This window comes from Bos indicus x Bos taurus, chromosome 18, assembly GCF_003369695.1.
Source record: "Bos indicus x Bos taurus breed Angus x Brahman F1 hybrid chromosome 18, Bos_hybrid_MaternalHap_v2.0, whole genome shotgun sequence".
In the NCBI taxonomy this organism is placed as follows: domain Eukaryota; kingdom Metazoa; phylum Chordata; class Mammalia; order Artiodactyla; family Bovidae; genus Bos; species Bos indicus x Bos taurus.
In genome coordinates, this window is record NC_040093.1 from 36,903,813 (window position 1) to 36,926,914 (window position 23,102).

Genomic DNA, 23,102 nt, shown 5'->3' on the forward strand with positions numbered 1-23,102 from the left:
GTTGCAAAGAGTTGGAAGAACTGAGCAACTGAACTGAACTGAAACATATATCCCCTAATTCATGGTGATGGACAGAGAAGCCTGGCATGATGTCCATCACCAACTCCCAGAGGTTGCTCAAACTCATGTCCACCGAGTTGGTGATGCCATCCAACCATCTCATTTTCTGCTGTCCTCTTCCCCTCCTGCCTTCAATATTTCCCAGCATCAGGGTCTTTTCCAATGAGTCAGTTCTTCACATCAGGTGGCCAAAGTATTAGAGCTTCAGCTTCAGTCCTTTAAATGAATATTCAAGACTGATTTCCTTTAGGATTAACTGTTTGGATCTCCTTGCTGTCCAAGGGACTCTCAAGAGTCTTCTTCAACACCACAGTTCAAAAGCATCAATTCTATAGCAAAACCAATACAATATTGTAAAGTAATTAGCCTCCAATTAAAATAAATAAATTTAAATTTAAAAAACAGGAGCATCAATTCTTCTGTGCTCAGCATTCTTTATAGTCCAACTCTCACATCCATACATGACTACTGGAAAAACCATAGCTTTGAAGATGGACCTTTGTCAGCAAAGTAACATCTCTGATTTTTAATATGTTGTCTAGGTTGGTCATAACTTTTCTTCTGAGGAGCAGATGTCTTTTTATTTCATGGCTGCAGTCAGCATGTACAGAGATTTTGGAACCCAAGAAAATAAAGCCTGTTGTTGTTTCCAATGTTTCCTCATTTTTTTGCCATGAAGTGATGGGACCAGATGCCATTATCATTTTTTGAATGTTGAGTTTTAAGCCAGCTTTTTCACTCTCCTCCTTCACTTTCATCAAGAGGCTCTTTAGTTCCTCTTTGCTTCTGCCATAAGGGTGGTGTCATCTGCATATCTGAAGTTATTGGTATTTCTCCCAGCAATCTTGATTCCAGCATGTGCTTCATCCAGTCTGGTATTTAGCATGATATACTATGCAGTCCATTCTCAAGGAGATCAGCCCTGGGGTTTCTTTGTAAGGAATGATACTAAAGCTGAAACTCCAGTACTTTGGCCACCTCATGCAAAGACCTAACTCATTGGAAAAGACTCTGTTGCTGGGAGGGATTGGGGGCAGGAGGAGAAGGGGACGACAGAGGATGAGATGGCTGGATGGCATCACTGACTCAATGGATGTAAGTCTGAGTGCACTCCAGGAGTTGGTGATGGACAGGGAGACCTGGAGTGCTGCGATTCATGGGGTCGCAAAGTGTCGGACATGACTGAGCAACTGAACTGAACTGAACTGAACTATGCACACAGGTAAATAATCAGGGTGACAATTAAAGCCTTGACATACTCTTTTCCCAGTTGGGAACAGTCTATTGTTCCATGTCTGGTCCTAACTGCTTCTTCTTGTACTGCATTCAGATTTCTCAGGAGGCAGGTCAGGTGGTTTGGTATTCCCATCTCTTGAAGAATTATCCAGTTTGTTGTGATCTACACAGTCAAAGTCTTTGATGTAGTCAATAAGGCAGCAGTAGATGTTTTTCTGGACTTTTCTTGCTTTTTCTATGATCCAACAGATGTTGGCAATTTGATCTCTGGTTCTTCTGCCTTTTCGAAATCCAGCTTGAACATCTGGAAGTTCACGGTTCACATATAGCTGAAGCCTGGCTTGGAGAATTTTGAGCATTACTTTGCTAACCTGTGAGATGAGTGCAATTGTTCAGTAGTTTGAACATTATTTGGCATTCCCTTTCTTTGGGATTGAAGTGAAAACTGACCTTTTCAAGTCCTGTGGCCACTGCTGAGTTTTCCAAATGTGCTGGCATACTGAGTACAGCACTTTCACAGCATCATCTTTTAGGATTTGAAATAGCTCAACTGGAATTCCATCATCTCCACTAGCTTTTTTCATAGTGATGCTTCCTAAGGCCCGCTTGACTTCACATTCCAGGATGTCTGGCTCTAGATGAGTGTTGACATCATCGTGGCTATCTGAGTCATGAAGATCTTTCTTTGCATAGTTCTTCTATGTATCTTGCCACATTTTCTTAATGCCTTCTGCTTCCATTAGGTCCATACCATTACTGTCCATTATTGTGCCCATCTTTTCATGAAATGTTCCCTTGGCATCTCTAATTTTCTTGACAAGATCTCTAGTCTTTCCTCTTCTATTGATTTCCTCTATTTCCTTGCATTGATCAATGAGGAAGGCTTTTATTATCTCTCCTTGCTATTCTTTGGAACCGTGCATTCAGATGGGTATATCTTTCATTTTCTCCTCTGCTATTAGCTTCTCCTCTTTTCTCAGCTATTTGTAAGGCCTCCTCAGACAGTAAGCCCTTTCCTTTTTGCATTTCTTTTCCTTAGGGATAGTCTTGACTGAATGGTCTAATGGTTTTCCCTACTTTCCTCAATTTAAGTTTGAATTTTGCAATGAGGAGTTCATGATCTGAGCCACAGTCAGCTCCCAGTCTTGTTTTTGCTGACTGTATAGAGCTTCTCCACCTTAGATTGCAAAGAATATAATCAAACTGATTTCAGTATTGACCGGTGATGTCCACATGTAGAGTCATCTCTTGTGTTGACGGAAGTGGGTGTTTGCTATGACCAATGTGTTCTCTTGGCAAAACTCTGTTAGCCTTTGCCCTGCTTCATTTTGTACCTTAAGGCCAAATTTGCCTGTTACTTCAGGTATCTCTTGACTTCCTACTTTTGAATTCCAGAGACCTATGATGAAAAAGATGTCCTTTTCATTATAGGGGACTGGAATGCAAAAGTAGGAAGTCAAGAAACACCTGGAGTAACAGGCAAATTTGGCCTTGGAATAAGGAATGAAGCAGGGCAAAGACTAATAGAGTTTTACCAAGAGAATGCACTGGTCATAACAAACACCCTCTTCCAACAACACAAGAGAAGACTCCACACATGGACATCACCAGATGGTCAACACCGAAATCAGATTGATTATATTCTTTGCAGCCAAAGGTGGAGAAGCTCTATACAGTCAGCAAAAACAAGATTGGGAGTTGACTGTGGCTCAGATTATGAACTCCTTATTGCCAAATTCAGACTGAAATGGAAGAAAGTAGGGAAAACCTCTATATCATTCAGGTATGACCTAAATCAAATCCCTTATGATTATACAGTGGAAGTGGGAAATAGATTTAAGGGCCTAGATTTGATAGATAGAGTGCCTGATGAACTACGGAATGAGGTTTGTGACATGGTACAGGAGACAGGGATCAAGACCATCCCCATGGAAAGGAAATGCAAAAAAGCAAAATGGCTGTCTGGGGAGGCCTTACAAATAGCTGTGAAAAGAAGAGAAACAAAAAGCAAAGGAGAAAAGGAAAGATATAAGCATCTGAATGCAGAGTTCCAAAGAATAGCAAGAAGAGATAAGAAAGCCTTCTTCAGCGGTCAATGCAAAGAAATAGAGGAAAAAAACAGGATGGGAAAGACTAGAGATCTCTTCAAGAAAATTAGAGATATCAAGGGAACATTTCATGCAAAGATGGACTCGATAAAGGACAGAAATGGTATGGACCTAATGGAAGCAGAAGATATTAAGAAGAGATGGCAAGAATACACAGAAGAACTGTACAAAAAAGATCTTCATGACCCATAATCCCGATGGTGTGATCACTGACCTAGAGCTAGACATCCTGGAATGTGAAGTCAAGTGGGCCTTAGAAAGCATCACTACGAACAAAGCTAGTGGAGGTGATGGAATTCCAGTTGAGCTATTCCAAATCCTGAAAGATGATGCTGTGAAAGTGCTGCACTCAATATGCCAGCAAATTTGGAAAACTCAGCAGTGGCCACAGGACTGGAAAAGGTCAGTTTTCATTCCAATCCCAAAGAAAGGCAATGCCAAAGAATGTTCAAACTACCGCACAATTGCACTCATCTCACACGCTAGTAAAGTAATGCTCAAATTTCTCCAAGCCAGGCTTCAGCAATATGTGAACCGTGAACTTCCAGATGTTCAAGCTGGTTTTAGAAAAGGCAGAGGAACCAGAGATCAAATTGGCAACATCCGCTGGATCATGGAAAAAGCAAGAGAGTTCCAGAAAAACATCTATTTCTGCTTTATTGACTATGCCAAAGCCTTTGACTGTGTGGATCACAATAAACTGTGGAAAATTCTGAAAGAGATGGGAATACTGGACCACCTGATCTGCCTCTTGAGAAATTTGTATGCCGGTCAGGAAGCAACAGTTAGAACTGGACATGGAACAACAGACTGGTTCCAAATAGGAAAAGGAGTACGTCAAGGCTGTATATTGTCACCCTGCTTATTTAACTTCTATGCAGAGTACATCATGAGAAACGCTGGGCTGGAAGAAGCACAAGCTGTAATCAAGATTGCCGGGAGAAATATAAATAACCTCAGATATGCAGATGACACCACCCTTATGGCAGAAAGTGAAGAGGAACTAAAAAGCCTCTTGATGAAAGTGAAAATGGAGAGTGAAAAAGTTGGCTTAAAACTTAACATTTGGAAAACGAAGATCATGGCATCCGGTCCCATCACTTCATGGGAAATAGATGGGGAAACAGTGGAAACAGTGTCAGACATTATGGTGACTGCAACCATGAAATTAAAAGACGCTTACTCCTTGGAAGGAAAGTTATGACCAACCTAGATAGCATATTCAAAAGCAGAGACATTACTTTGCCAACAAAGTTTCGTCTAGTCAAGGCTATGGTTTTTCCTGTGGCCATGTATGGATGTGAGAGTTGGACTGTGAAGAAGGCTGAGCGCTGAAGAATTTATTCTTTTGAACTGTGGTGTTGGAGAAGACTCTTGAGAGTCCCTTCGACTGCACAGAGATCCAACCAGTCCATTCTGAAGGAGATCAGCCCTGGGATTTCTTTGGAAGGAATGATGCTAAAGCTGAAACCGCAGTACTTTAGCCACCTCATTCAAAGAGTTGACTCATTGGAAAAGACTCTAATGCTGAGATGGATTGGGAGCAGGAGGAGAAGGGGACGACAGAGGATGAGACGGCTGGATGGCATCATTGACTCGATGGACGTGAGTCTGGGTGAACTCTGGGAGTTGATGTTGGACAGGGAGGCCTGGAGTGCTTTTCATGGGGTCGCAAAGAGTCGGACACGACTGAGCAACTGAACTGACTGATGATGAAAAGGACATCGTTTTTTGGTGTTAGTTCTAGAAGGTCTTGTAGGTCTTCATAGAACCATTTAACTTCAGCTTCTTCAGCATTAGTGGTTAGGGCATAGACTTGGATTCCTGTGATACTGAATTTTTTGCCTTGGAATTGAATGGAGATCATTCTGTTGTTGTTTTAGACTTCACCCTAGTACTGCATTTTGGACTCTTTTGTTGACTATAAGGGCTACTCCATTTCTTCTAAGGGATTCTTGCCCATAGTAGTAGATATAACAGTCATTTGAGTTAAATTCGTCCATTCTGGTCCATTTTAGTTCAGATTCCTAAAATGTCGATATTCACTCTTGCCATCTCCTGTTTGACCACTTTCAATTTACTCTGATTCCTGTACCTAACTTTCCAGGTTCCTATGCAATATTTTTCCTTACAGCATCAGATTGTACTTCCACTACCAGTCACATCCAGACCTGGACGTTGTTTTGCTTTGGCTCCATCTGTTCATTCTTTCTGGAGTTATTTCTCCACTCCTTTCCAGTAGCATATCGGGCACCTACCATCCTGGGGAGTTCATCTTTCAGTGTCATATCTTTTTGCCTTTGCATACTGTTCCTGGGTTCTCAAGGCAAGAATACTGAAGTGGTTTGCCATTCCCTTCTCCAGTGGACAACATTTTGCTATACTTTGGAAGTATAATCAAGTGCTTTTATGGAGAGGGGCTCATACCTCAAAAGTGCATAAATCATGAAACTCTTTTCCCTGATACTGAAACCTTTTATTGATTAAAGGTTTTGCTATAGGGGGAAATTTCAGTGTCAAGACAATTGCGTGTGTCATGTGAAAAGTACTTATTCACTTTGGTCTTCGGGAAACAATGCCATGTTGCTATGACAACTGCTGCAAGATTACTTCTTTTCAAATAAATATGTACACACATGCACACACACATAACCTTTCACATGCATTTTCATATATATGCAACCTATTCCAAGAGTATTTATATTCCTAGGCACAGAAATAACTAAACAGTAGGAAAATCATCAAAAAAAAAAAAAACAACAACACAAAACACTTGTTTTTTCTTCCTTCTTACTACATATTAATTGAATCAGTAAGGGCCCAAGACAAATTATCTTAATGTAGGTATTAACCATTCAAATCCAAGATGTTAGAAACTAACGGTTGACCCAGGTAACCTGGTGATCTTAATATTCATATTGACATTGGATTTCTACCTCTAAAATAGGGTGTTAAACTTTCTATTAAAAAAAAAAAGGTTAAGTTTAAAATTACAGAACAGTTTAAGTGTCTTCAGAAGTCATCTTTTTGTGTTTTTCTTTTGATTTGTGACACACTGTGATTCAAACCTATACCTCTTGCATAATCTTTGTTTTTCTATATCCTCAAACTATCTGCAGCCTTACTAATTTATAATTTATTGATTTGCCTTTATATGAAAATACATTGATATGAAAAGGAAATTTTAAATTACTCGAGTAAGAGAAAGACCCAATATTGCTTGTCATAAAATAAAGCAATTGCACAAGAAAATGCATAAATTCTCTCATCTATGTACCATCAAACATAATCTTTTGTAGAACTACTGAATTTTTAATATACTAGAAAACACTTCAATCAACTACAGCATGCTCAACAAGTGTCTACTTGATCATTACCCCTACAGACATGGAATTCATCACATTCAAGGAAAATTATTCTTCTAATAAAATATTCTACTCCATATAAAGTAGCATGTGTTTCACACCTCAAATTAGAAGTCACAGTAAAAAAAAAAAAAAAAGAAGAAGAAGTCACAGTAGCTCTCTTCAAAGTTTTCACCTGTGTAAATACCTCATTCAATGGAAAATTTTCTAATTTTCTATCTGTGTGCATCTTGGAAAAGTTTCTTTTAAGGCCATGTTAGCTTCTAAGACTAAAGAAACTATGAAAAAATACTCCATTTACTCAAAGTATTTATGTTCTCGTGGGCAAACATATTTTCATAAGTATAAGTAGAATATGCAGTAGGTGCAAAGGAAAGTAGCCAAATTTTCTGAATCATAGAGTGGAGACTGAATTTATGTTGAGATGAAGAATAAAACTTTGCCAAGTGAACAAATGGTGAAAAACTTTCCCAGGCAAAGAAACAGTAGATACAAAGGTCCAGATGTAGAAGAGTCTGTGTAATGTGGCTGGAGCACCAGGTATGAGTCTAGAAAGATGGAGAAAACTTGGAGGTGAGGTTCATCAAGAAGGTAGAAAGAAAAACAGTAAAGATTTTCTTTCTTAGGCAATATATTCAGATTGCAGACAATGGGGAGTCACTGACTGACTCTCAGAAACAGAGGGGTAAAATACAGTATGTTTTCCAGAAAGGAAGATTTGACAGAAATATCTACAATGGAGTGGAGATATGTTTTTTTGTTTGTTTTGTTTACAGTACAATTGCTTTACAAAGTTGTATTAGTTTCCACTATATAGCAAAATAAATCAGCTATACATTTACATATATTCCCTCCCTCTTAAGCTTCCTTCCCACTCCCTCAGCCCACCCCTCTAGATTATTACAGAGCTTCAAGTTGAGTTCCCTCTGCAGCTTCCCAGCAACTGTATCTTTTACATATGAGAAGTGAAGAAGTGAAAGTGTTAGTTTTTCAGTCTTGTCTCACTCTTTGCAACCTATGACTGTAGCCTACCAGGCTCCTCTGTCCATGGAATTCTCAAGGCAAGAATACTGGAGTCGATTTTCATGCTCTACTCCAGGGAATCTTCCTGACCTTCCTGAGGGAATTGAACCCTCATCTCTTACATCTCCTGCATTGACAGGTGGGTTCTTTACCACTAGCACCACCTGATAAGCCCGTGTTTTAAGGAAAAGGTAAACATTTCCCATGATAGCAGTAATTCTCAGAGCCTGTATCATCTGATTGTATATGAGATGTAAATTGTATATGATTGTAAATTCCTTCATATACTATCCTCCCCTTGAAATTCACAAACCAACTGGACCACCAAATTACATTGTTATTTATTTACTAGCTTGTATTTCCTGTTACAGTTTAGGATCTTGGGACACTAGTATTCTATGGGGTATATTTGGGGAATTATAGTGACAAATATGGAGACCTTACTATATACCAGACTCTATGCTAATCCCCTTTCACGTCAGTTTATTTCATCTAGCACTCTGAGTATATACTATCATTATCCCTGTTTTCTAGTTGAAGAACCTAAAAGGCCAATTCATCTACACAAGGCCAATTCTATAGACTGGTGCCAGAGGGATCTGACTCAGTAGCACATTATTTTTAATCACAATTTTAAAAAATCATCTCTTACCTGTTCATCCTGATAGATGCTGAAAAGATGCTCAATAAATGCTAATTCACAGAATAACTGTTTCATTCTACCATGATCATTTTCATTCATTTTTAGTCTCATCAGAATGTCAGTTGTCTCAGACTTCTAACTGATATTTTATTGAGGTCTGAGCATTATCACAAAATCATTTAGAAACTGAAGTTGCAAAGAAATCTTCATTAAATGGGTTTCTCACTTGTCAAGAAATGATTTTGAATATAGTATACATTTTTTATGGTTTTCTTCACTCTTGCTTTATATAATTTCAATTTCACATTTACAAATTATTCCAGATAATGCTTTCTAAAATGAATATTACATATGTGGACTTGTTAAAGCCACTTGTCCTTCAGTTTTCTACTTCCTCCCAAAGAAAACCATAACCTGTAGGAATCACTGCCTGTTGAGTTATATGGCTATGGAATCCCACAATAATCCTGTTATTCTTATCCCACAAGATATTTCTATGCAGTACACTGTACCTGTATATTATTCTTACAATGCAAAATCCTATTAAAGTCAATGGTGCATGTATCCATTTCATTTCAATGTGACTTTGTATAATAAAAATAAAATATAGTGAGGAGAATGCATAATGAGTTGACTGCCAAAACTGTTCAAAGTACAATTAAATAACTGAGGAAGTGAGAAACTACTTTAGTGCAAAGGGTGTATCCACAAATAGATTTCTGTTAATTTAGGGTATGCCCCAAATTATACACAGTTGCCACAGACTTCCTTAGTCCACAAAGCATCAAAATACCTCCACAGGTGATTAATTATGTTCCCCTTCTTGGAACAAAAGTGTCAAAACAAACTATCCATTTTTATTTTCATTTCTTGACAATTACTGTGTAGTCTTAAAGTGATAAAAATATGGAATAGGTGTCATGAGCTATATTCAATTTTTTTAATTAAATAGATTCTCCCTTCTGAACCTGATTCAATGTATCTCTTCATCTGGCTGTTCCCTTGTTTCTTTATTATATCATGTATAAACTAGAATTGTAAGTAAAGAGTTTCTGAGTTCTGTCAGTCATTCTATCAAATTACTGAACCCAAGAAGAGAGTCATGTGAGCCCTTCAATTGTAGCCAATTGGTCAGAATTGACAACCTGGGACCTGTGATTGACATGTGAAGTTGGGGGCAATCTTGGGGACCAAGCCCTTAACCTGTGGGGTCTGCACTAACTCTAGGTAGTTAATGTCATAATGAATTAAATTGTAGGTCATTCTATTGGTGTCTGCCATGAACTGGAGAATTGCTTGGTGTGGAAAAATCCACACATTTGGTGTCAAAAGTTAAGTGTTAATGTTAGTCACTCAGTCATGTCTGACTCTTTGCAACCCCATAGACTATAGCTCACCAGGCTCTCTGTCCGTGGAATTCTCCAGGCAAGAATACTGGAGTGGATTGCCATTTCCTCCTCTAGGGTATATTCCAAACCCAGAGATCAAACCCATGTCTCCTGCATTGCAAGCAAACTACCATCTGAGCCACCAGGGAAGCCCATAGAAAATTAAATGTGAGTGTAAAAGAAACGGTTTTCTTTTTTCCCCCCTACATTCTATCCCAAGCTCTTTCTTCATCCCACCAAAATATCAGTAAATCTTTTTAAATGCAGATGACATATCACTGTTTACATGAAACGTTCAATAGTCTCCCACTAGGCTATAACATTTCAATCCTTTAAACAAAGATAAACAAATCAGCATAATAAAAAGAATAAGACAAAATATGTAGATCTGAACATAAATCACACCCAGTCATCCCTTTCTTCATGTAGTTTACAATTAACTGATATAGTATGTATCGGAAATGAATGAGGTAGGCTGTATGCATGTGGCAGATCAAGATGTCTTCTGCATGTTTCACCCATTCACAGATTCACAGAATAAATACCCCACAACTGTTAAGGTTTTATCCAGAGTAGCCAAGAATTCTTTAAAAAGAGAACAAAGTTGGATTCATGTATTCCTATTTCACAACTTACTGCAAAGCTAGAGTAATCAAGATAGCATGGTGCTGGAATAAAAAATATATAGATCAATGGAACAGAATTGAGAGTCTGGAAATAAACCTTTATATTTATGGTCAATTGATTTTCAACAATGATTCCATGATGACCTTATGATGAGAGAATAGTCTTTTCAACTAACAGTGCTGAGACAACTAGTTATCCATCTGCAAAAGAATGAAATCTTCATACCATACATAAAAATAATTCAAAATGTATCCTCAATATAAAGATAGAAATTAAAACTATAAAATTCTTAAAATATAATAAAACATATGAAAAAAATACAAAAACTAAAGGAGAGAAACTGAGGTAAAGCCTAAGATGTGAGGCTCTTATATATGGTAAAAAACTACCAGTGACAAAGAAAAAATATAAACTTCATCATAATTAAAAACTTTTTTGCTTCAAAAAGACATCATTAAGAAACCAAAATTACAAAACACATTAATTGTTAGGAAAATTCAAATCAAAACCATTTCACACCCACTAGGATGGCTATAACCAAACGGATGCAAATTAATAAGTGTTGTCAAGAATGCAGAGTAATTAGAATCACCATACATTGCTGGTAGAATTATAAAATCGTGTAGTTATTGACCGTTCCTCAAATAAGCTAAGCATAGAATTCTTCTGTGACCTAGGAATTCTAATCCTAGGTATATATACAAAAGACATGAAAATGAGTGCTCAAACAAAACTTTATACAGGAATGTTTACATCAGCACTATTCACAACAGCCAAAGAGGTCTAAACAACATAAATATATATAAATTGAGGAATGGATAAACAAAAGTAGTATATCCATACTATGGAATATTCAGCCATGAAAAGACAGGAAGAACTGATGGACACTTTCAATATGGATGAACATTGAAAATTAAGCTAATCAAGATAAGCCAAACACAAAAATCACCTATTGTATGAAATATCAAAAATGGGTAAACTTCTAAAGACAAAAAACTAGATTAGTGGTTTTTCAAGGGCTGAGGGATGGAGAAAGCTTTATGGGAAATGTGAAACACAAGTTAGATAAACTTCATATTTGGAAAGAATAGTTCCCACAAGAATGCCCTTATTTCAGACACCAGCTGTACATTTTGAAGTTTTTAGAACTACCCTTACTTCATACCAAAGGCTAAAAATTTCCAGCTGAGTTTCCCAGCACAACTCTCAGGTTTGATGGTTTGCTAACATGAATTACAGTACTCTGGACACCCTTTATTTATGATTATATTTATATTTTAAATATGGAAGATGGTAAGGAGATTCCTTTAAAAACTAGGAATAAAACCACCATATGACCCAGGAATCCCACTCCTAGTCATATACTCTGAGGAAATCAGGGTTGAAAAAGAACAAATGTATCACATTGTTCATTGCAGAACTGTTTACAATAGTTAGAACATGGAAGCAACCTAGATGTCCATTGACAGATGAATGCATAAAGAAGTTGAGGTACATATGCACAATGGAATATTACTCAACCATAAAAAGGAACACATTTGAGTCAGTTCTAATGAGGTGGATGAACCTAGAGCCTATTATACAGAGTGAAGTAAGTCAGAAAGAGAAAGATAAATATCGTATTCTAACACATATATACGGAATACAGAAAGATGGCACTGAAGAATTTACTTACAGGGCAGCAGTGGAGAAACAGACATGGAGAATAAACTTATGGACATGGGGAGAGCTGAGGAGAGGGCAAGATGTATGGAAAGAGTAACATGGAAACTTACATTACCATATGTAAAAGAGGCAGCCAACGGAAATTTGCTGTATGGTTCAGGAAACTCAAACAGGAGCTCTATATCAACCTAGAGGGGAGGGATGGGGAGGGAGATGGGAGGGAAGTTTAAAATGGAGGGAATATATGTATACCTATGGCTGATTCATGTTGAGCTTTGATAGAAAACAACAAAATTCTGTAAAGCAATTATCCTTCATTAAAGGAACACAAACTAGCATCAGCCAAAAGAAGAGATGCATAGAGTAAGGTCTTGGATTGGTCCAAACATAAAGCTTTCCATCATCCTCTCTTTTGATTCCTGGACAGCATCAGCTCCTCCTGGCTATGGTTTATGATAAGACTCAGAGAATATTCCCAACCAGGAAAACTCACCTACGACTTGGTATCTGAATTTTATATTAAGGCTGCCTTTCCTTCTCCAGGCCTCTCTAAGTTTCAGGATAATACCTTAAGCTTTAATTTTCCTTGAGGTTGGAACTAATATAGCATATCCTAAATCCTCCATCATAAATCACATCAATAGACTATCTGGTGCTCAACGCCCTCAGGCAAACAAAGATACTCATAACATGTAGGACGTTATGGAAACCTACCTACAGATCCTGTCCTTGTAGCTGAGGGAAGCAGCCAGACTCCCTCTGAGGTAAGGTTAATTCTTTATTGTATAGTAAATGACTGCTCATGGGTATGGGAGTCTGTCTTTTGGGTGACAGCAGTGTTCTTAAATTAATTTTAGTGATAGCTGCATAGCTCTGTGAATATAGTAAAATCCCCGAAATTTGACCCAACAGGGGTAAACTGTATGTTATGAGAATTATATCTCAATGAAGTTGTTAAAGAAAAAGATGAAAAAATCATGTTTGGAGTGGTCTTATCTAATTTGCTGACAGTGCTGCATTTTTAAAGTTTTTATTATGCCAGTTTGCATTTTAAGTATTTAGGTTTTTAAGATGATCAGCAACAATCTGTAAATGTTTTCTTTTTGCCTCTCTAAAGCTCAAAATATAGTCCATTTCAATATACAGAAAAAAAAAGAAAATTGCCAACTTGTTTTCCTGATGCCCTCCTGTATCTAAGGACTGAACAAGTGTTTCGCATGGGCTTTAAAAAAAAACAATAAAAAATAAAAACCTTGCTTATTCCTTACATTAAGAAACTCATTCAATTCATCTCACACTCTCCTTAGAGAGTGGGACAAATTGAGAGACTAGCATTGACACATATACACTACTATGTGTAAAATAGTTATTGGGAAGCTGCTATTTATATAGCCCAGGGAGCTTGGTGCGTTGTGAAACCCTAGAGGTATGCAATGGGTAGTGAGGCTGGCAGGGAGGCTCAAGAAAAAGAGATATATGTGTACATACATAGCTGATTCATCTTGTTGTATGGTAGAAACGAACACAATATTATAAAGCAATTATACTCCAATTTTAAAAAAAAAAAAAAAAAAGAGCTTCACACAGTCTAAAGTAGCCTTCACTAGAGCAGGCAGTTAAAGCTTAGTCTAAAGAACTAGAAATAAATACAAAGTCTTAGAAACAGAAACAGTCTCTTTGCAGCAGGCACAAATCAGACAACAATGGAAATAAACTGTTAGTAAGATTTCTTAGAGATGAGAAAGGAAAGCATAACATTTAAATAGTACCCACTTCATTGCCTTAAACACAGTATAGTAGAGAGACTTGGTGTCTCGGGTTTCTGTTTAGCAGGCTGACTTTGATATCACACTGGCTGTGGTTTGCATCTTTTGCACTTTCAGTGTGACTTTGGAAAATTCACTCAATACACTCAAGTCTCAGTTTCAATATCAGTTAGTTGGAAATAATAAAAGCATACATCTCAGGTGAGTTGTTAGGATAAAAAAAGTGAGCTAGTAAATGAAGTACATGAATCAGTCTATAGATGCAATAGATGAACATAATTGATGCCCTTATTTACTAACATCAATCACAAAATCAGCTTATGCGATGATTCTCATCAAATTAGGTAGTAGCTCAACTTCACAAATAAGGTATGCATAAAACTTAGAGAAAGACTATACTACAATATAAAAACAAAATAGTTTAATATCATTTATAAACTTCTGCATTTAATAATTTTATACATTTCTTTAAAATCAAGCAAAAATTAGGATGTTGATAATAACCATAATTTTCCCATTTCAAATGACATTTATAGATTCCTAAAATGAAACAGGTTATAAAGAAGAAAGGAAATTTTTATAGTTCTTCTGCACTAATATGTAATTTTTATTTTGTAATAAATCACAAAATCTGGATTCAGCACATACTAGATCACATTGCTGTGGCATTTGCATTATTTACAATAGTTAGGACACTGGAAACAACCTAGATGTCCATCAGCAGATGAATGGATAAGGAAGTTGTGGTACATATACATACACATGGAATGTTACTCAGCTATAAAAAGGAACACATTTCAGTCAATTATAATGCAGTGGATGAAACTGGAGCTTATTATACACAGTGAAGTAAGCCAGAAAGAGAAACACAAATAACGCATACATATGGAATTTAGAAAGACAGTAATGATGATCCTACATGCAGGACAGCAAAAGAGACACAGATACAAAGAACAGACTTGTGGACTCTGTGGGAGAAGGCGAGAGTGGGATGATTTGAGAGAACAGATTGGAAATGTATATTACCATATGTAAAATAGATGACCAGTGCCAAGTTTGATGCAGGAAGCAGGACAACCAAAGCCAGTGCTCTAGGACAACCTAGAGCAATAGGGTGCGGAGGGAGGTGGGAGAAGTTTCAGGATCAGGGGACACGTGTATACCTGTGGCTAATTCATGTCGATGTATTGCAAAAACAATCACAGTATTGCAAAATAATTATCCGCCAATTAAAACCAATAAAATAATTTAAATGGATAACCAAATAAATAAATAAATCCACTCAGACAAGAAATGTTTAGAGATGTTTTTTAAGTTTGACTGTTGGATAATTTATTACAACAAAGACTAGTGAATGAGGTTTTAATTATCTTCAGAAGAAAATTTTAATCAAGATAAAAGCTCCATAGAATGTACTAATTTGACAGTTGATGACATAACCAATTAGCTATTCAGAACAACATAGTGTTTTAGGTGGAATAGTTTTATCATAAAACAAAAGGTGATGCTTCAGTCTATTCATTCTAACCACACTGTGTATTTCAACAGTACACTAGAACATAAGCTAAAAGTGAGTCAATATTAGTTCTCATTTCATGGCATTAAATTTTAAAATACCTTAGAATTGTTTAAAAATGAGAGGTTGAAGAGGTTGATAAAGCATTTAAATATTATGAATATATCAATTAAATTTAATAGCCAAAGAAGGAAAATAATTTCATCCCGGGCTACATAAAAAATACCAATGATTTTGCTACGCAGTTATTTTGTAATCAAGGCAGAATGATTGAACACCTCTGTGTTAGAGTTCAAGAAAGGCTCATTGTAAACTATTTAAAGGTGTGCTGCTGCTGAACTCATTTAAGTATTTCTGATTCATTTCTAAAACAATTTGGACCAATATTACACATTAACCAGAGTTGCTGAGATTTTACCATATAAAGTTTTCTACAAAATTGATACAATTCTTCTTTAAAATAGTTATTGGGCAATTCCCTTTGGGAAAAAAAAAATGAAGGCATGCAAGAAGGAAAGACAGGAGAAAGGGAGAGAGAGAGAAAGGAAAAGAATGAGGGAGGAAAGTTAGTAACAAGTTTGTTTTTGTCAGGATGTTTATAGGATTGCTGTTAAGTCACCTCAGTCGTGTTCAACTCTGTGCGACCCCATAGACGGCAGCCCACCAGGCTCCACTGTCCCTGGGGTTCTCCAGGCAAGAACACTGGAGTGGGTTGCCATTTCCTTCTCCAATGTATGAAAGTGAAAAGTGAAAGTGAAGTCGCTCAGTCGTGTCTGACTCTTAGCGACCCCATGGACTGCAGCCCACCAGGCTCCTCCGTCCATGGGATTTTCCAGGCAAGAGTACTGCAGTGGGGTGCCATTGCCTTGAAACCATTTTGGGGAGGAAGGCCAAATGAATGAATGCTTTCTGAAGTTTATTGTATATATATCCAGAGTTTGTTTTGACATGCTCACACACACACATACACATACACAAGTACACACAATCATGCATATGTGTGCATGCCAGGTTATATGGGAAAATGTTTTCCAAGGCAGCAACACAATAGAGAAGTACCAGTTACTCCCACATAGTACAAGGTCCTCGGTAGAAGCTGTGTCTAATTTTCAACCTGTCAGCATGCAATTTGAGTCCTCAGTCTGAAGACCAAGATCATGCATACTAAGTAAATGCTCACTGAAGGAAGGGAGAGATGAGAAAGAGAAGTAAATTTTTTTAGTTAGCTCTTTTTCCCAAGCAGGATCACAAATTTTTTAGGGCATTTAAACTTTAGCTTTGATTAAAAAGTCTCACTTATTTTCCCTAAAACCCCTCTAATTCAGCAAAGCAAATTGGGCTGTGGTGTTACAGAATTTGGTGCAAAAATGTTGTTCAGTGCAGATCTTGTGGTAATGTTGGAGTATGCTAAGGAACTAGTCCCACAAAAGGATCTTACTTTGGATGAAGATATGAGTGGGTTTAAATAATTGGTGGTAAAGAATCTGCCTGCAACGCAGGAGACCTCGGTTCAATTCCTGGGTCGGGAAGATCTGCTAGAGAAGGGATAGGCTACCAGTAATTGCTATATACAGAATTAACAGGCAAATATTCTTTATTTCTTCCTTTGGCATATAATGGTACCAAACTAATTTTTTTAATCCATGACATATTATGAAATTCACACATATGTCCAACACCCACTCACACGCACATGCAAACACATATATTCTCCTGAGAAGCATATGTCATTACTAATTTCATTTTTCAGAGGTGAAAGCAGCTCGGATGTAGTTGAATTTGCTTAAGGTTATGTATTTGGAAGATAGAAAGATGGGATTCATAACCTTCCAAACACTTGGCAACTCAGTCTGGCTACTTCCTCTGATTTTGGAACAAGAGCTTCAATAGCCCATTAAGGTCAAACCATCAGGCGCATTTCTGGAGATCCTCAGGACCAGGAGAAACAAGAGCAATTTTGGAGCTGACCAGTGTTGTAGGATGGGTGTTAGGCACCACACACATGTGTCCAGACCTGCTTAAGCCTCTGCACCCTCTCAGGGAGAGAAATAGTGAGATTTCTCTTCTTTACCTTCCTCCAGCTTAGGGTCTGAGTTCCAACATTTAAGCACATGTGTGCTGTAGGAATTAAAGGCAGGCTGACAGTTCTTTTCTCTCCCTTAATCTGTAGAGGCCAATGATTTCCCCTAACCCTCATCCTCATTTCCCCCCAGTAGCTTCAAATTTACCTCTCAAACTACACATGTGCCCGTTCCCCTAACAACTTGTCTTTCTTATCCTAATTCCCTTTACCGACTAAAAGGAAAGTGGCAAGAAAGTTGATATATAAGGAAGCACACAAGCAAGAATCATCATTCACATTGGGGTCCACTGTCTTTCATTCAATTGAAGGAAAATGAGAAGCCAAAAGCACATCCTAGCTTGTCAGCAGAACCTGCCCCTTCCTTCTATCTCCCACTCCCTTCACACACAGATATACACACCAGTTATAAATACACTCAACTCATTACCCATTCCCCTGTGCCAACCAATTACTTTCCATAGACCTCCATTGCCTTATTAGACTTCCTTAGTGCTCAGACAGTAAAGAATTTGCCTGCAATGCTGTAGACACAGGATCATTCCCTATGTTGGGAAGATTCCCTAGAGAAAGCAATGGCTACTCACTTTAATATTCTTGCCTGGAGAATTCTATGGACAGAGGAGCCTGCCAGACCCCAGACATGGGGTCATAAAAGAGTCAGACACGACTGAGCAACTAACACTATTAGATTCTTACTACCAGGAAAATTACAGTGGTGCAATTGAAATAATAGTTTTTTGCTTGCTTGTTGTGGTTTAAGATCCCTCCAAAGCAGGGTTAGAACCACAGATGGGATGTCTTTACTGTCTCATTGTATTTTCAATAAAACAAGGTCAGTATGTTTTTAATGATTACATTGACAAAAAAGCTGGCTGTCAGAGACATTGTCGACATCCACATCCATTCCTTCTTTTCTGAACACAGATTAAGAGAACAGCAGATGGTGCCAAGTTGTGTGAAATATTTCTCCAACAGTTACAGTCTCATCCCTCTTTCATTCTCGTTTTCTTTGGCAGTCGTTTCCAGCAGCTGTGTTGGCAATGGTGACAGAGCCTATCAAATACAGCGAACTGATGAGCTTTCAGAACTTCCCTGTTAGGGTACTTAACATGTGCTCTGTACTCACCTACCTGTCTCTGAAGTGTATGAATGAACCTCCCTCTTTCCCTAAACAAAGCCCCTGGGAGAGTTGCAGTCTGGAAGATTTTTTTGTGTGTGTCATGCAAATTGGTTCACAGACCTTGGGGGCTGTTTCCTTACTAACTGGGGACAGAACACAGGGACTCAGGCAAATGCTTGAGGACCTGAGATAAAATGTCATTCCAAATAAGGGTTTTATTTATCAGAAACAAAAAGAGTCAAATAAAATATTTATGGGATTTGTACTGTAGTGGTAAGAAAGAATACAAAGGTAACATGTTTCTCTTCTCTCATATTTTTCCTTTATGTTCCACCCTGTGGCACTTTATAAGTGTTCCCCCAAATCTATTATTTGGAATAGGTCACTTCTAAAATACTCTACCCCGTGCATGTGTGTGTTCATTTGTATGTGTATACGATCTTTCCAAAAACTATTAAATGCATTTTATGAGAAATTTCTGCTTTGAGAATTTCAAATCAAGTATAGGCATTTGAAAGCAAGGAACATACTGTTCTTTAGCCCTTCTTCTTTCACACCATCCCACCCCAGTCCTCCATTCTCCCTGGAGGCCACTGATTAGAAAAATAGACCAAGGAGTTAGGACTTTTTGATGGCACAGCCGATAAAGAATCCACCCGCAATGCAGGAGACACAGGGGACCCAGGTTCGATCCCTGTGTTGGGAAGATTCCCTGGAGGGGGACACTCCACTGTTCTTGCCTGAAAAATCCCATGGATAGAGGAGGCTGGTGGGCTACAACCAAAAGGCTGCATCTAATGACTGAGCAATTAAGCACACAGCACATGCAAAGTTATTACCTGAGAAGTGTGAAGTATTAGAGAGGGAAAGGACCATTTATTCCATGTGTTCAGTTCAGTTCAGTTGCTCAGTCGTGTCCGACTCTTTGGGACCCCATGAATTGCAGCACACCAGCCCTCCCTGTCCATCACCAACTACCGGAGTTCACTCAAACTCACGTCCATCGAGTCAGTGATGCCATCCAGCCATCTCATCCTCTGTCATCCCCTTCTCCTCCTGCCCCCAATCCCTCCCAGCATCAGAGTCTTTTCCAGTGAGTAAGACACTATAAAACTGCAGGAAAACCTATGAATTTTTGAGGGACGAGAAAAAAGGATGATTTACTTATTCTCACATTTAACACAAGATCAACCTGTTAGAAGATCAATATCTATGGTTAGAATGAAGGTAGGACTCTGGAGGGAGAGGTGGCAGAGTGGCAGAAATGTCTTAGGTGCTACAGGGCAGAGACAGGAAGCAAAGCAAAGAACAGTAAGATTCCCAGAACCCAGAGAAAGTGGACTGCTTGGACAGAGAGATGACTCAATGGATAAAATGTGTTCTGTACTCATGATATGTTTACAGTTTTTAATAGAAAATATTATTTTTTTCTAGGAATAGATTCTTTTATGTGTTTCCAGGCAACTAAAGAGTCATGTATATTAGAGAGAGGAAAAAAAAAAGTCAATCAGAGTCATGAAGAGATATACGGACTCTCAGTCTAAGAGTCACTTGACTAGTTCTTTAACAACAACAATAAACTCTCTTAACTTCATTATAATGTGCAAGAAAACAAAATTAACTCAGAATTTCTCCAACCATCGTATCAATGTTAATGATCCTGGGCACTTTCTAGGAAGCAAAGGATAACAGATGACAATCAGTTGCACTCTACTCAGTATTTCACATCTGAAATGTGTCAAAAAGTCAAGAATACACCACTTAGTGCCTTACTGCATGCGTGCTCAGTCACGTCTGACTCTTTGCGACCCTGTAGACTGCAGCCCATCAGGTTCCTCTGTCCACGGGATTCTCCAGGCAAGAATACTGGAGTGGGTTGCATGTCCTCCTCCAGGAGATCTTCCCCATCCAGGGATCAAACCCACATCTCCTGTGTCTCCTGCATCATAGGCAGATTCTTTAACCACTGATCCACCTGGAAGCCCTGGTGCCTTATGAGTCTTATTTAATTTGAGAGACCAATTTACTTATAGAAACTTTACTTGTGCCGCTGAAGCCATTATTTTATTGTTGCTGTTGTTGATTTATTGCTTTGTTTTGTGTGTGTAATGCCTAGGGTGAAACAGAACTCTTTTGCCAAGGATTTTTGGCACTTAACCTTTGGTATCTTTTTGTAGTTGAGACTACACAACTTATATAATTGGACAATTTACATTATAAACATAACAATAAGTATTTATGAAAAACACCTATTATTAATTTTTATCTTATTTGGGAAGCTAGGAATAAGATCCTCAACATTTTAGAACATTAAATAAATTCACAGGTGGAGTGTGAAATTCCAGAACATGTGCATAATTAATTACCTATAATTTTAATATTCTGTAATCCCTGGCTCAAAGAAAATTCAGGGATTATGCTAACTGATTATTTTATTCTAGTACTTAGAATGAGTAGTTGACATGTTTGAAACTCTGGTTGCCAACAGAGAAAAGAGACTATCATTTAATGTCTGTTGTAGGGTAACTATGGGATTGTCCAGTTTCATTAAATCCTCAAACATCTGCCTTGTAAGAGAACTACTTTCACTCCATTTTTAAAATGAGAAGAATTAAAGTAAATATAGGTGAAATACTTTTTGTGGTTGGACCCTGATATTTCCTCCAAACACTATATTCTTCTTCCTCTTTGCTGTAAATTGAAGATTAGAACACAGGGCACAGAATTAGTATCAATTCTTGGATGAAAACTTAAGGAGATGGAACACTGGTTAAATAATATATTATTTTTCTGGAAATAGAAAAAGCACTGCTTACTTGAAAGGCATCCATAGCATAGAAACAATACTATTCTAGATGCCTAGTAAGGGCTTAGGTTGTCAACCTACTTGGACATATTTTGAAATTGCAACTCCAATTCAATAGAATAAGCATATAGCCCAGAAATGTCTGTAAGTGACACCAATAATCTATTTTTTACTTTTTATTTTCTTTTTATAGTCTTCTCCTTCATATCTCAAATTGTTCTTATAATCCAGATCTGAGAAGCACTAAGTAAGAGCCTTAGCACAGTTATGTATTCCTCAGCTTCCAAAATGGTCCAGTTTGGGGAAGAGTTTGATTATCAGACAAAAGCAGAATGCTAGGTGGGGATTCAGCTGCTTGGGCAGTTTTCCAGGTAAGCTTACACCTGGATTACCATATGTTTCCATGTAGCCAGTAAGTTACTGTACTGAAAAATGCATATGAAACACCAGAGTTGCATTTGAAAAATAGTTTTATAGATATGGAAATATTGTGATAGCAGCAATATATGTTTAACAGGAGTCAAGACAACTATTTATAAACATGTTCAAGTGTTATTACACAAATTTTAACTTTGGCGTTATTTTAAAGCTGTATTTTAAACAGTTGTATAAAGTGATATAAAAGAAGGAAGCATTCAGTTAAGTTCAGTTCAGTTCAGTCCCTCAGTCATGTCCGACTCTTTGCGACCCTATGAATTGCTGCACGCCAGGCCTCCCTGTCCATCACCAACTCCCGGAGTTCATTCAGACTCACGTCCATCGAGTCAGTGATGCCATCCAGCCATCTCATCCTCTGTCATCCCCTTCTCCTCCTGCACCCAATCCCTCCCAGCATCAGAGTCTTTTCCAATGAGTCAACTCTTTGCATGAGGTGGCCAAAGTACTGAAGTTTCAACTTTAGCATCATTCCTTCCAAAGAACACCCAGGGCTGATCTCCTTTAGAATGGACTGGTAAATCCACGCACATATGGACACCTTATCTTTGACAAAGGAGGCGAGAATATACAATGGATTAAAGACAATCTCTTTAACAAGTGGTGCTGGGAAAATCGGTCGATCACTTGTAAAAGAATGAAACTAGACCACTTTCTAACACCATACACAAAAATAAACTCAAAATGGATTAAAGATCTAAACATAAGACCAGAAACTATAAAACTCCTAGAGAAGAACATAGGCAAAACACTCTCCGACATACATCACAGCAGGATCCTCTATGACCCACCTCCCAGAATATTGGAAATAAAAGCAAAAATAAACAAATGAGACCTAATTAAACTTAAAAGCTTCTGCACAACAAAGGAAACTATTAGCAAGGTGAAAAGACAGCCTTCAGAATGGGAGAAAATAATAGCAAATGAAACAACTGACAAACAACTAATCTCAAAAATATACAAACAACTCCTACAGCTCAACTCCAGAAAAATAAATGACCCAATCAAAAAATGGGCCAAAGAACTAAATAGACATTTCTCCAAGGAAGACATACAGATGGCTAACAAACACGTGAAAAGATGCTCAACATCACTCATTATCAGAGAAATGCAAATCAAAACCACTATGAGGTACCATTTCACGCCAGTCAGAATGGCTGCGATCCAAAAGTCTACAAGCAATAAATGCCGGAGAGGGTGTGGAGAAAAGGGAACCCTCTTACACTGTTGGTGGGATTGCAAACTAGTACAGCCACTATGG